A 13,215-nucleotide genomic window follows, 5' to 3' on the forward strand; every position below is an offset into this window, starting at 1 on the left:
TGAAGTAAGCCAGAAAGAAAAACACCAATACAGTGTAATAATGCATATATATGGAATTTAGAAAGATGGTAACGATAACCCTGTATGTGGGACAGCAAAAGAGAGACAGATGTATAGAACAGTCTTTTGGACTCTGTGGGAGAGGGCGAGGGTGGGATGATTTGGGAGAATGGCATTGGAACATGTACATTATCATATGTGAAACGAATCACCAATCCAGGGTCAATGCATGATACAGGATGCTTGGGGCTGGTGCACTGGGATGACCCAGAGGGAGGGGATGGGGAGGGAGGTGGGAGAGGGGCTCAGGATGGGGAACACATGTACACCCGTGGTGGATTCATGTCAATGTGTGGCAAAACCAATACAATATTGTAAAATAATTAGCCTGCAATTAAAATAAATAAATTTATATTAAAAAAATGAAAACTGAGATCATGGCATCTGGTCCCATTACTTCATGGCAAATAGATGGGGAAACAATGGAAACAGTGACAGATTTCATTTTCTTGGGCTCCAAAATCACTGCAGATGGTGACTGCAGCCATGAAATTAAAAGACCACTTGCTCCTTGGGAGAAAAGCTATGACCAACCTAGACAGCATATTTAAAAGCAGAGACATTACCAACAAAGGTCTGTCTAGTCAAAGCTATGGTATTTCCAGTAGTCATGTGTGGATGTTAGAGTTGGACTATAAAGAAAGCTGAGCACCAAAGAATTGATGCTTTTGAACTGTGGTGTTGGAGAAGACTCTTGAGAGTCCCTTGGATGGCAAGGAGATCCGACCAGTCCATCCTAAAGGAAATCCGTCCCGAATATTCACTGGAAGGATTGATGCTGAAGTGGAAACTCCAATACTTTTGTTGCAGGAAGAGGGACCCCTTCCAGGGCCCCAAAATGGGCTCTTGTCTAACACTCAGAAATGAATTGTCCGAGGAGACACATGTGCTGACAAAGCCAGAGATTTTATTGGGAAAGGGCACCCGGGTGGAGAGCAGTAGGGTAAGGGCACCCAGGAGAACTGCTCTGCCATGTGGCTCACAGTCTCCGGTTTTATGGTGATGAGATTAGTTTCCGGGTGGTCTTTGGCCAATCATTCTAATTCAGAGTCTTTCCTGGTGGTGCACGCATGGCTCAGCCAAGATGGATGCTTATGAGAGGGATTCTGGGAAGTGGACCGACACGTGTTGTCTCATTTTGACCTTTCCTAACTCTTCCGGTTGGTGGTAGCTTATTAATTTTGTATTCCTTACCAGGATCTCCTGTCATAAAACAGCTCATGAGAATGGTTACTAAAGGGCCTGACCAGGGTGGGCCGTTTCAGTCAGTGTGCTTTCCCTAACACTTTGGCCGCCTGTTGGGAAAAAACGACTCTGATGCTGGGAAAGCTTGAGGGCAGGAGGAGAAGGGGATGACAGATGATGAGGTGGTTGGATGGCATCAGCGACTCAATGGACATGAGTTTGAGAAAGCTCTGGTAGTTGGTGTTGGACAGGGAAGCCTGGTGTGCTGCAGTCCATGGGGTCACAAAGAGTCAGACGTGACTGAGCAACTGAACTGAAGTGACAATTACATCACTATTTTTAAAAAAGTTTTTTTTTTTCCCTCTCTCTCTTCCCCAGTTTATACCCAGTCTCTCCTTCTTGAAATCCAATCCCATCTCCTTATGCTTTCTCAGGACTCTCTTCTTTACACCATTTCCCAAATCCTCTTCTGTGTCTTCAAACCTCTCCCTCTCCAGCAAATTAACCCCATCATTATATAAACTCCGTCAAGATTCTTGTGTATTTTTTTTAAAAGACAAATGTTGTAGAAGTTCTTCAAGTGTAAGTGACGCCAAGTCAAATATTTATAAGTTCTCCCTTTTCTCTCTGCGTGTCAGGTGAGTGCACGTGTGCGTACACACACACACACTCACACACACACACCCTTCAAAAGCATTAGCGGCTGCCTTTCTCTTGTGGCTCCCCCTCTCAGTGAACAACATCACCCAAGTCAGACACCTGGGATGTGTCATTGACTCTTTACCTATCTGATGCCCACTTTTCATTCATCACTAAGTGGGATCCTGTTGATTTATTTTCTAAATATCTCTTTAGTCCAGCTACATCATTCCAGAACTATTACCCTAGTCTAGGGTGCAATATCTGTTACCTCATCACGTATGGCCTTTTAATCCATTTCTAGAATTCCAGTTTTGCCCTCATTCACTGTCTGTAGTAGGTCCATGATCATCTTTCTAAGTGCACATCCTAGATTAAAAGCACTTAGTGTCTCCCTGATCACTGATTTGAAACTCTTACCTTTGAAGGGCCTTTCTGAACTGCTTACTTGTCTATCACTATTCTCTTGCTCTGATGCCACATACACAGAGTTCAGATACACACACATACATATGCACACACAGACCCACACCCATGTACATACATATGCATACACACACACACAGACATTATCAGAGATCATGTCCTCTCTCATCTCTAGGCTGTATGTGTGCTGTCCTCTTTCAGGAGAAATCTTGTTTTGGACCTTGGTCTGGCTAACTCCCACTTTTAGACTTCAGCCTAAAAGTCACCTGCCCTAGGAAGCTTTCCCTAAATGCCACAGAATCCAGGCCCCTCTGCGCTTCATTTTTCCTGTAAGAGTTCTTACTGAGTTCCATGTATGTTGTTGACTTTTGAGAGGAATAAATGAACGGTGTTGCTTATCTCAGATTTATAACTTGGCTTTCTCCACAATCTGTTTAATATGTACTGAACAGTGAGGCCAAAGCTGACTATGGTGTCAATATAAGTACTTGAAACAATAAAAATTTTCCTGGTCTTAAAGCACACTAGGATAATGCTAATTGATACTATTAATTGCTAATTAGGATAATAGATTAAGCTATGTTTCAACCTCTTGGAAAAAAACAATTTTTCTAGCACCACCTACAATGTAATAAAGTGGACTTCATGTTCAGCCATTGTTTTCTTTTTTCCCTGTTTCCTTTGATTTGCTAAAAAGTTTAAACTTTCAAGAATTAATCTAGTAAGTCATTCAAATTTGCCTGTTTATTATGTTAAATGTATTACGGTTTTAAAATCCCCTTTGGAATTTATCTGCTTAATCTTTAGTAAACATTACAAAATGCTTCTATATTGCCTATTTAGTAAAATAGCCTTGTTATACTTCTGCCAACCCCAAAGCGTTCAGACACTCCGCAAATAATAAACACTCTGATTAATACGTGGCATTAAAAAATCTAGCCAGAATGCTTACAGAGCTTACAACTCAGGAAATGTATTCATATGCCTCTACCAATTTCCACTTTTAAAGATTAACTTTTACATTTAATATACTAACATATGTGCCCTAGTTTATTGTAAGAAGGTTTATAATGAATATTAGCTTCTTCCTGCTGCTCCCCCATCCTTTGTTCCTGTGAATTCTGTATCCTTAAGTAATATCTTTCTTTTTTCCTAGCCTTTCAGCCTTTTTTCTTTCATACTTCTGAAAACATAATTTACTGCTATTTCTCAATTTTTCAGTTAGGTGTTATCTACATTTTTCCTGTTTTTTTTCACTTCTTAAATTGTGAACTACAACACAACTACAGAAGCAGTCATAAGACATTTATACTTAAATAAATAATTATACAAATTTAGTAGTATATAAAGTACGTCATATTTTATGTACATGTATATGTAATAGTATCAACATATGCATATATAATATATGCAAACTTACATTGCATATATAATACATGTATGTATAATATATGTGTGTGCCTGTTAAGTTGCTTCAGTTGCGTCTGACTCTTTCCAAGCCTATGGACTGTAGCCTGCCAGGCTCCTCTGTCCATAGGATTCTCCAGGCAAGAATCCTGGAGTGGGTTGCCATGCCCTCCTCCAAGGAATCTTCCCTAGCCAGAGATGGAACCCAAATCTCTTATGTCTCCTGCATTTGCAGGCTGGTTCTTCATCACTAGTGCCACCCGGGAAGCCGCATGTATAATATAGGTATATTTAAAGTACATGTTGGGCTTCCCTGGTGGCTCAGATGGTAAAGAATCTGGCTGCAATGCAGGAGACTCAGGTTCGATCCCTGGGTCAGGAAGATTCTGTGGGAAAGGAAATGCAACCCACTCCAGTGTTCTTGCCTGACAAATCCCATGGACAGAGGAGCTTGGCAGGCTACAGTCTATAGGGTCGCAGAGTCAGACATGACTGAAGTGACTTAGTACAGACACGAAGTATATATTTATATTTAATATAGTTGTTACTGTTTTTGTTTCGTCGTTAAGTCTTGTCTGACTCTTTGCAACCCCATGGACTGCAGCCTGCCAGGCTCCTCTGTCCATTTGGATTTCCCAGGCACGAATACTGGAGTGAGTTGCCATTTCCTTCTTCCCAATCCAGGGATCAAACGTACTTCTCCTGAATTGGCAGGCAAGTTCTTTACTGCCAGCTACCAGGGAAGCCCCTATATAATATAGTTAGGTATTACCATATATAGCCATATTATATACATCATATATTATGTATTAATATGCATGTTAGCATACAGAATACTACAAATTAATAACATAACAAATAATAAGCATCTCTCCAAAGCCAGTAGAGCCTCATGTATCTCTTCTAAATCACAGTGATCTCCTATCTCCCATGAATAACCATCATCCTTCCTGTATAATTATTTTCTTGCTTACCTTTATTTATTTATTGTCATCTATGTTTGCAATACTGTAAAATATAGCTTGGTTTTGCAAGGTTTTGAACTTCATGTTAATGAAATCAGACTGATGGAACTCAGTGGTTCTCAGCAGGAGGCAGTTTGGCCCCCACGAGGCACTGGACAATGTCTGGAGACATTTTGTTTGTAACAACTGAGTGGGTGGATGCTACAGGCTTCTACTAAGCTGAGGCTAGGAATGCTGCTAAACATCTTAAAATGCACAAGAAAGACTCTTTAAGAAAGAATTATTGGGTCAAAAATGTAAATAGTGAGGAGGTTGAGAAAACCATAGTAGGGTATATCACTCTATGGCTATGGACCACAAAATCTAGCCATAGAAAGTATCATGGGTAGAGTTAGAGTTTTTCTATTTTTGACTGAAACAAACAATACTTCTCTGAACATTCTGTTATCCGTATCCTGATTACATAAGCAGTATTTCGACAAGTAAAAATTTTGGTCATAAGATAAGCATATTTTCAACTTTTTTAGGTAGTCAGCAATTGTTTTCCCTGGCATGCTGTAGTCCATGGGGTCACAAAGAGTTAGACATGACTTAGCAGCTGAACGACAACAACAACTGTTGTTTTCCCAAGTCAGTGTTAGGTTTTTATTATACAAAATTAAGATTTACCTCTGTTGCACCATAACCATTACACACATATTTCTTCTCCTTTTTTTTCTTTCAATTTATTTATATAACAATTTCATTTGTGTCACAGGATTATTTAAAACAATCTTCAGTGTTCACATTGACAACAACATATCCAAGTCATGTAGGTATGATAATTTATTTTTTCTCTACCAGAAAAAATTTTGGAGATGAATGATTACCTAATTACTTTTTGTTTGCTTACATTCTATGCAACTGTTATCCATTTATCCTCAGGTGCTTTAATAGACTTGCAAACTCCTATGCTGCTAAGTCACTTCAGTTCTGTCCGAATCTGTGCGACCCCATAGATGGCAGCCCACCAGGCTCCTCTGTCCCTGGGATTCTCCAGGCAAGAATACTGGAGTGCGTTGCCATTTCCTTCTCCTATAAATATGGTCAAATATGACAGACAATCTCTCTCTTCTGTTTTTTTTGTTGTTGTTGTTGAGCTCCTCCCCTTGCTCTTCAGCTCTAAACTAAACTGATTGCACCGTAGACAGGTTAAACAGTATTTCCGCCCCCTCAGTTATCTTGGGAATAGTTTCTGAGCCTTTCCTGTGTGGGATTCACCTGTTTCCTGGATTCCTTAATTTCCTTCCTCAGTTTAGCTTAAGCACACTTTGGTAGAAGAGCATTACATTCTACTTTCCCTCAAGTTCATCTCTGAAATCCTTTCATTGTATTTTATTTTATTTCTCCTAACAATTTTCATTTTCCAGGAGCATGTTTTCCATCTTTGAATGTTCCTTTTGTTTATACAACATCCAGTATTTGCTGCTCATTATTTATTGCTCTGGGAAAATCAGTTATGATTTTGCTGCATTTTTTTTCACGTTTGTTTCCCCAGTCCCTTCACTTTTTTTTTTTTTTCCTGTTTGTTTTGGGTTCTTTCACTTCAGATGTTTTTCTAAAATGCCTACTGATCTTTGCTTGATTATTCATATTTCAAAATGTGGCACTAAGGTAATTCTAGGTATGTGGTGGGGTAGAAACCCCACTGCAATGAGAACCTTCCCCACCCTCAATAGAGATATCTGTAGACATTATTTGTCTTAAGTTGAGCTGGTTATTTCCTCAGAACAGAATTGTCAGTCTCCTGCCAGGAGATACAAGACTGCCAGTCACTCTTCTGGTGTGTCTGGTAGGGGATGAGGGCTGAAGCTCCCACTGTCTATAGGGCAGTCTTTGCTTCATCCTTTTGATTCCAGTAAGGGATCTCTTTCGCCTCCCACTTTCTCCTGTCCTCCATGTGAACCCAGAGTTGACCTCCACAGACCATGATCTCCACAGATAACCTGGCGCAACCTCTCCAGAAGTTAAGCCACATGTCTTCAGCGGACTAGGGGCACTCACTGGTTTGTACAGGCTAGAGATGGATGCTCCAGTCTGCTCTCTTAGACTTTTAATCAGTCCTTTTGTTTCTTGCTTCACTTCAGCCCCTTGTCTTCAAAGGGAAAGAAGACACCTGCCCCTCCAACACCTGAGTCTTCTGGGCTGTGAAACATGTCAACCTGCCTCTGCGGCAGTCACTGCATAGAGAACGCCCAAATTTGACTGAGTTGTTTCTCATCTTTCCGGTTTTCATCTTACTCACTTCTGTTACTATTTCTAATCAGCTGCTATCTTCTCTTTCATCTCTGTCTTTGTGGGTTTATACCTTAAAAAATTCTTTTTCTGTCATTTTAGTGGAGTTTTGGAAGGAGTATGAGGAAAAAAGCATATATTTTTAATACACTAATGTTAATCAAGAGCCTAATCTTCCTCTATTGCTAAGGTGGCATGATATATGACATATGTATGAAATACATATTAATGAGTGAATAGGAGATGAGAAAATGGAGATATATTGCCGTCGTTGTCATCATCATCATCTCTCTCTCTCACACACACACACACAGAAACTGCTCCTGATGACGTCTCTGATGTTTTTCAAATTTCCAATTTCAAAGATCACTTTGAACATTCTCATTTTACTCTGATTGACAGCTTATTCCTTTGTTTCTGCACCACCTTCCCATGACTTTAGTGACACCAGCCTTCATTGTTCCTTGGAGTCTCTTCTGAATTTTTCTTCTCTGTTCACCCCTCTTGCATTTGTGACCCCTGTTATTTTTTTTCTTTTTTCTACTTTTTCTGATTCTCCTTGAATCTTTCCCCCTTTAATGAGCATCTCTAAACTGTGGTGGCTCAGATGGTAAAGAGTCTGCCTGCAATACAGGAGACTTGGGTTTGATCCCTAGGTTGGGAAGATCCCCTGGAGGAGGGCATGGCAATACACTCCAGTATTCTTGCCTGAAAAATCCCCATGGACAGAGAAGCCTGGTGGGCTACATTCCACGGGGCCATAAGAAGTCAGACATGATTGAAGTGATAAACATATCTTTGTCCTGAACCTCGACATAGCTTCTAAATTTCTCTGTGGATGTTCCATGGTACCTTAAACTCATTCCATCCCAAACAGACTTCATTTCATTCCCAGAATTCACTTTTGTCCTCCAATTTAATTGCTGCCTCTCTTTTCCTTTAATGTTGTTTACCTAAGTTGTGCCGGTGTGCTAAGTTGCTTCAGTCGTGTCTGATTCTTTGCAACCCCATGGACTGTAGCTGCCAGGCTCCTCTGTCCATGGGGATCCTTCAGGCAAGAAAACTGGAGTGAGTTGCCATGCTCTCCTCCAGGGGATCTTCCCAACCCAGGAATTGAACCCTATTCTCTTATGTCTCTGGCATTAGCAGTCAAGTTCTTTACCACTAGCGTCACGTGGGAAGCCCTTATCTAAGTTTGCTGCTGCTGTTGCTGCTAAGTCGCTTCAGTTGTATCTGACTGTGGGCAACCCCATAGACAGCAGCCTACCAGGCTCCCCTGTCCCTGGGATTCTCCAGGCAAGAACACTGGAGTGGGTTGCCATTTCCTCCTCCAGTGCATGAAAGTGAAAAGTGAAAGTGAAGTCGCTCAGTCCAGCCCGACTCTTAGCGACCGCATGGACTGCAGCCTACCAGGCTCCTCCGTCCATGGGGTTTTCCAGGCAAGAGTACTGGAATGGGGTGCCATCGTCTTCTCCGTTATCTAAGTCAGGGACTGGCAAATATTTTCTGGTAAAGGCCAAGTAGTAAATACTTCAGGCTTTGCAGTCCATGAAGTTTCTGTCACAATTGTGCTATTATAGTGAAAGGCAATGATAGTCAATATGTAAACAAATGGATGTGGCTGTCTTCCCAGACCTTATTTAAAAAAAAAAAAAGAAAGAAAACAGGTTAGCAGACTGGCTTGGCCCTTGGGCCACAGTTTGCTAATTAAGGTTAAAGGCCCACCAGCCAAAAACCTCTTAAAAACTTTACCTGCCACATCTTTCTGCTCTAGTAGGTTATGATGACCCTGTCTTTCCAGGTCTGTTCTCCATCCTCTCCACACACATTCTTCCCTCAGACCCTCATGTCTCTATTCTGTCTCCTTGCTTTCTGTCTTTTAGTCAGGCTCCACGCTGCTTCCAAACCAGTGTCTTATAGGAACAGAATTTACCCTGTTGCTTCTTATTTAAAATACTCGGTGTTCTGCCGACATCTACATTGCAGGGCTTCCTCAATGCTACATGCATAAGACCTACTTGAAATCTTCATTAAATTAAAGACTTCTGGGCCCCACCCCAGAGATTCTAAAGATATGAGTTGAAGGCCAAGACTCTGCATTTTAAACAAACCTCCAGATGGATTGGCACGTGTGGTCCTCAAACATTTGAAAAACAGTAGCCTTAGAAAAAGGGCTTCCCTGGTGGTTCAGATAGTAAAGAGTCTGCCTGCAATGCAGGAGACCTGGGTTTGATCCCTGGGTCAGGAAGATCCCCTGGAGAAGGGCATGGCAACCCACTCCAGTACTCTTGCCTGGAGGATCCTATGGACAGAGGAGCCTGGCGGGCTACAGTCCACAGGGTCGCAAAGAGTCAGACATGATTGAGTGACTAACACTTTCACTTTCAGCCTTGGGAAAGGGCAAACCCCTCTGAATGGAGCACAAGTCCTCATGACCTGTAATCTCTCCAGCCCCACCTCTCACAACTCCTCCTTCAACATACTATGGGTCAGCCCTTTTCTTGAACTGGCCATACTGGTTCATCCTCTTTTTCCCCATTAGATAGTCACTTTGCCAGTAATGCCATTATCTCCTGGTCTGTTGGGTAAACTTCCTTTAAGGTTCAATTCAAGTTCCAACAGCTCTGATGAGTTTCCTTGAACTGTCTATTCTTACTGTGTATGTATCCATATTCTAGAACCTATAACATATTAGCTCCTTGAATTTATTTGTCTACTTCTCCCATTAGAGTGTGAATTTCTGAAGGACAGTGACTATGTCTTCTGCTTTTGAATATACCTATGTTTTAGAGGGTACAATAAAATTACATATTAAGATTGATGCTTTCAAACTGTCGTGCTGGAGAAGACTCTTGAGAGTCCCTTGGACAGTAAGGCAATTAAATCAGTCAATCCTTAAGGAAATCAACTCTAAATATTGACTAGAAGGACTGATGCTGAACCTGAAGCTCAGGTTAATGCTATGGCCACCTGATGCAAAGAGCCAGCTCATTGGAAAAGACCTTGATTCTGGGAAAGGTTGAGGGCAAGAGGAGAAGGGACAACAGAGGATGTGATGGTTGGATGGCATCACTGACTCAACGGACATGAGTTTGAGCAAACTCCGAGAGACAGTGAAGAGCAGGGAAGCCTGGCACACTGCAGTTCATGAGGTCGCAAAGAGTTTGATACCACTTAGCGACAGAATAACAACAATGTTATAAATGTGTTGATTTGATATAAGAGTTAGACTAAGAGTGTTCATATCTATATTTTATAGATAATTCAACTGGAACTCAGAGATGTTAACTGACTTGAGATCAACCAAAGTGTCAAAACAATCAAGGGTATCACTTTTTTTTTTTACATTTGAAGTTTTTTCCATTACACATGCTGCCTTCCTACCATGATGGAGTTATTCCCTGGGCTGGTGAGCCTTACATTCTGGAAGTGTTCAGTGGGATTTTCTGATTTGGGTATACACATTCGGTTCGTTGATTATTTAATGTTGTCACTTCTGTGGCTGACTAATGACTGAAAGTGAGTCAGTCCAGCCAGATACATTATTCTTCATGAGTTTGGCCTCTGCACTGTTTGGATTTCTGGACATTTCCATCTTAGTGCTGCCACATCTTTTGGTTTTCTTCCAAGAACCTAAATTATATTTGTTTTGCCTACATTTACTATCATGAATCATGTGGGCATTATTATTATTGTGGCTCCATAACTAATATAGTTCAAGAGAAGGAAGGCTTTTTGTTGAATCCTTAGAGAGGATTCTGCCTGGGTTTTGCTTTCTTGTACTTCTCACATAGCTCCTGAATTCAGAACATCTATATCTCAAAGTACATGGGGGCTTCCTAGATGGTGCCAGTGGCAAAGAACCCACCTGCCAATGCAGGAGACATAAAAGATGGATATGGTTTCTATCCCTGGGTTGGGAAGACCCCTTGGAGGAGGGCATGGCAACTCATTCCAGTATCTTTGCCTGGAGAATCTCATGGACAGAGGAGTCTAGCAGGCTGCAGTCCATTGAGTTGCAAAGAGTCGAATGTGACTGAAGTGACTTAGCACACAAGCATATCTCAAAATGCCCAGCTCAGATTAGGTAACTTGCCATTCAGAAAAGGTGAGGAATAACTCATACAAACCTCTGGAACACTAGGCTGAGTTTAAGATAATTATTTGGTAAAAGAGTAAATGCAAATTCTTGATTATTTTTATCAGGGGAAGAAAGAGATTGCGTACTAAGAGCTACAGGCATGTGAACCATGAGAGCTGCAAAACACAGTTATTTAGTGGTCACTTCATTTTGTCTTGTACTATTTTTGCTGTCATTTCTATCTACTATCCAGTAAGAGCCGACCTCTTTATTTTCTTAATTTCATCCTATCTTGCACTTAGTAAATACTCAAAAGGAGCTTGTGAAATGAAATGAGTGATTCCAAAATCTCATTTCAGCCTTTCACCTTTCATCTATGATACAGTAATAATTAGACAATGAAATGCTCCCCAGGCAAGAAATCAGAGGTGGAAAGACATAAGGTGCCATTGGCAACTATCAATCAGATAACCTCGGAAAACTGAATGTATATATGTATCTGGTTATTCACAACAATAAACCATAAACCATTAACAGAAACTTTGGCATTTTAATTTATGAACTTTCATACTTTCTTGATGGTTGTGTGTTTAACATAAGTAAAGTCCATTTGTGACATTTATATTTCCTTTAAATTTTAATACTAAATTAGTGTTTAATAAATTATTGTTTGCACATTGAAAAAAATAAGCTGGTCTTTTTCAAAAACAATTTAAATTTTTATTGATTTTGTTTACATCATAAAGAATTAGCAACTATAGTAGTTGCCACTTTAAGTGACTTCAGAAAAAACAAAATATATAATTATTTTACATGGTTATATTACAATTTTATAAAGTTAGTTACAGCATACTCGTGCTTTGTTATAAACTGTATTCCTTTGGCCATATGTTATAAGCTATCAATACTAATGCACACCCATATTAGCAAATATAAAAGAGAAAATCTAAAAGTGTCATAAATCTTTTAAGCTTTCCAACCATGTTAACACTACTTTTGTCCATTGTTATATTATACAGTCCTTAATACTAGAAAATATGTTTGAAAATTAAACGGTAGCCCCTTTCCCTGTATTGATTTTATTTATGCTGAGAAATCATGTTTGTTTCCTACCAACCTTTGTCAGTCTGTTTAAATTTTGAATCAACCATTTTTAGAAAAGCTACAGAACATGAGTTCATTATAAATAATGCATGCATATACTTTCTGTGTGCAGTTTAAAATTTGGCAAGATGTTGACAGCCCATGATTCTGACACAGAGAAAGGGCATTATAATGTAAATGAGGAAGAAATGAAATGGTCACAAAATGAGCTCAAATTTAAATAGGAATTAAAAAATCCATTAACAAACTGAAAACAGCAGTGACCCAAAGTTAATTTAAGATCCGAAGTTTAAAATGTCTTTTGTGATAACAAAGATCTGAAAATGATTAGGAAGACATTAATAAGCAAGACTGTGATGTGTAAATAAATTCTATGTGGCACATGAATCCATGACTTGTCTTTCCTTTCTGGCATTGTTGGGTTTTTGGTATCATCACATTAGGTGCTGGAAAGCAGCATTGCTCATTTATTCCCAACATGTGGCTCTGGGTTACCAAAAAAAAAAAAAAAAAATTCAGAAACTCTGTTATATTTTAAGACAGAGTTAAAGCTCTTGGGCCCAATTTGTTCCTGAAGCCACTCTGAGAACATTGCACTGTGTTTTGCTGGAACAGAATCAGGACCTTTTGCATTGATGTAAAGGGCAATGACGAACATCAGGCTAAGAATGGGAATCTGTCCCCATGGGTCTCCTCCCGCCCCATCTCATTTCCTCTGTCTTCCGTTTTTCTCTCGTACATACTTTCACACACATCTCATCTGAGTTAACCTAAGGCACTTTGCTGGGGAGATGAAAGAATTCGGCAAGAATGCACAAAGTTAAAAGGTTCTTAACAGTCTCATATAGCAGTTTTGCCTGTGACAGGAAAGCACTGCATCCAGAACTCTTTTCTATTAGTTATTTACAAAAATAATATAAAAGTTAGTAATAAGTTTTAAAGGTGTCTCTTGCACTGACTGTAGTAGCTATGATCTTAGAGACAGTGTTTTAACTATCATATGGTACATATGCCAGATTCCACCTTAATTGCAGAGAAGATGCTGCTGTTTTCTTTGCCATATGGTCAACGCTC

The sequence above is a fragment of the Budorcas taxicolor genome, chromosome 12 (assembly GCF_023091745.1).
Source record: "Budorcas taxicolor isolate Tak-1 chromosome 12, Takin1.1, whole genome shotgun sequence".
NCBI classification, from domain to species: Eukaryota; Metazoa; Chordata; class Mammalia; order Artiodactyla; family Bovidae; genus Budorcas; species Budorcas taxicolor.